The sequence below is a fragment of the Corythoichthys intestinalis genome, chromosome 3 (assembly GCF_030265065.1).
Source record: "Corythoichthys intestinalis isolate RoL2023-P3 chromosome 3, ASM3026506v1, whole genome shotgun sequence".
Classification (NCBI taxonomy): Eukaryota; Metazoa; Chordata; class Actinopteri; order Syngnathiformes; family Syngnathidae; genus Corythoichthys; species Corythoichthys intestinalis.
Genome location: NC_080397.1, coordinates 15,697,325 through 15,700,076, shown reverse-complemented (window position 1 = coordinate 15,700,076; position 2,752 = coordinate 15,697,325). Strand labels below are relative to the sequence as shown.

The following is a 2,752-nucleotide window of genomic DNA, read 5'->3' as shown; positions in this document are numbered from 1 at the left end:
TTAGAACTTTTCCAACAGGATTTAACCTAATTCTGACTTCTCTCATATCTCTTTATTGTTCTCTGTCAGCATTGACGTGAAGGAATGTGAGCATCTCTACATGGTCAGGTGCCAAGCTTGCTCTTTTCTTCATTACAATGTTCCCAGCAGCTGAAAAGATGCTCAGATGGGGTTCAGCAGAGTAGATAAAAAGATGTCACGTGTTTCCATTTATTAATACGTAAAGCAGCGGGACTAGAAACGTGGCAACAAGCCTCAACACCATATGACCAGTCACTACAGTGAAATGGCTCCTTTAATGTTAGCTACACTGTATTTTTAACTACTACACGCTGCTTTGAAAAAAAAATAAACATAATGATGCACGTTAATACGATGCACATAATGGCAATTTAATACAAACAGTGTCGTTAATTAGTTATATGGACTTACGATCCTCCGGCTTTTAGGCTTCTGTCGTCTTCCAAGCGTACAACTGGGTGACAGTGTTTGTCCATACCCGAGGTGCTGCCGTGGTACACAAGCTTGGCTTTACAAAGGTTGCACACGTCAGTGAAACCCTCCTATTTTTCGTGAAAATGAGACCGTAATACATACCCCTTTAAATCATTGTTTAAAGACACAATTTTTTAGACTCTGTTTTTCTCCAGACTAGCGTAGCCTGGTTGATTTCTTAAGGGTTATAATGTTTTCGGATTTTATCAGTTTTATTTGCTGTTTTGACCTCTATCGCGATGCATTGTTTTGTTTTGTTTTGTTTTGTTTTTCTTAATGTCATTGTATCGTACTTTCCTGCCTTTTATTTATCATGAACTATGTTTGTCGTTGTTATAAAGCACTTTGAGGACCTTTTGGGTTTTTGGAAAGGGCGATAGAAAAGTTTCCGAGGTACTTCCGCTTTACTTCCTTATGTCTGCTCGCAACTTCCGTTTTAGAATTTCTCCATCCAAAACAACAGTGGAGGTGGAGTAACATTACTCATCAAAATCCCTTAAGGACAATTTGGAAATACCGCATCTATCCCCCATAATCAAGACAGATGTGGAACGAAGCTCGTGCCACCATAAAGACCAGGTTTTTTTGTAGCCATGTTGACGCTGTGTTATGGAAGGTATGTTCTTCTTATCCCTGCATTTTCATGTGTCAGCTGCTTAAAAAATACTGAAGCTAAAATCTTGCACATAAAACGACTTGTTGCCTTTGATATTGTTATTATGATGACCATGATCTTTAATATAATTTACTACAACTACTGTATCTGCTGCTAGCCTGTTGCTAATCAGTACGTGTAGCATGGCACAGTTATACAAGTTACAAGTTTTTTGTTCGTTTGTTGACAGGTGGAAAACACCGTTAGGCAAGAGAAGATAAGTCGATGTGCCTCACTTACTGTACGTTGATCAACATATATTGTTGTTGAGAGAAATGGGGGAGGAAATGTTTTGTATTCATAAATGTGTCCTCAGTTGATGTGGAAATAATGCTCCTATTGCTTGTTATTATTGACATATTAACTTTTCGCCACAAGATGGCAGGATGGGACTTAATTGTCTAAAGTGCTACTTTTATTACTTCTTCTTGTTTGACTTTGATGACTTTGATTTGTGGGATTGCCTGTGAAGACAGCAATGAGAGAGGATGTATCCGCATGTCGATGGAAATTAAACACGCCAAGTTTTGGCTAAAAGACAACTTATTCTCAGTCAATTTTTCCTACGAATGCAACGTTGAGCTGCAACCACCTCAACAGGTTATGGGCCCAGGAGTCATTCGAAGGTAAAGTCAGTTTCCACTGTGTAGAAGGTCGCGAAGGACAGCGTGCTCACGGACTGCTGATTAGCGGAAAAAGCTAACAGGCAACATGGATCCACGAGGAACAAGTAGGTTACCTCGACTGGCATTTGACGGAGATGAAGCTAAATATGAACTCTGGGAAACTAAAATGTTGGGACATTTTCATCTAATCGGGCTAAAGAACACAGTGCTGGTAGGACCAACAACTGAAGCCGAGAGAGAAAATGATGAAATGAAAAATGCGGACGCGTATGCTGAAATGATACAACTTCTTGATGATAAAAGCCTCTCGTTAATAATGAGAGATGCGCCAAATGACGGAAGAAAGCTCTGAAAATATTAAGAGAATATTATACTGGGAAGGGAAAACCCAGGATTATAAACTTGTACACCATGCTAACATCTCTTCAAAAGGGAAAAGAAGAAAGCATAGTGGACTACATAATAAGAGCTGAGACCGCCATCACAGCATTGCGAAATGCAGGTGAAACATTGGGAGATGGTCTACGTATCGCAATGGTCTTGAATGGTCTGCCAGAAAGTTACAAGCCATTTACCGTTCATGTGGCGCATACCGATGAGAACAAAACATTTGCAGAATTCAAAACCAAACTCCGAAGTTTTGAAGAAACAGAAAAGTTAAATGCAGCAGAAACAAGCGACAGAGTGATGAAGACTAAAGCAAGAGTTTCAAAGCAAACCACAAAAGCAAACACTCGTGACCGGATCAAAGACGACACAGAGTTGGTGTTCTTCAAATGTGGGATCAAAGGCCACCGTGCAAAATCATGTCGACAAAAGACATGGTGTAGTCAGTGCAAAATGGACACGCACAAAGACACCACTTGCAGACGCAAGGAAACACCGGAGGGAGCGAGAAAAATTGCTAAAGATGGAGATCCTGACTTCGCGTTCAAGGTGAGAGATGAACAGCCCGACACCAGGCGGCAGGATACAC

General features: G+C 40.5%; 1 long non-coding RNA gene across 1 annotated transcript; it reads left to right on the top strand.

Moving 5' to 3' along the window:
* Positions 1–921: 921 nt before the first annotated feature.
* Positions 922–1,692, top strand: LOC130913676 (uncharacterized). Its single transcript, XR_009062804.1, has 2 exons — positions 922–1,111; positions 1,341–1,692. It is a non-coding gene; the product is annotated as an uncharacterized LOC130913676 (long non-coding RNA).
* The last annotated feature ends 1,060 nt before the right edge of the window (positions 1,693–2,752 follow it).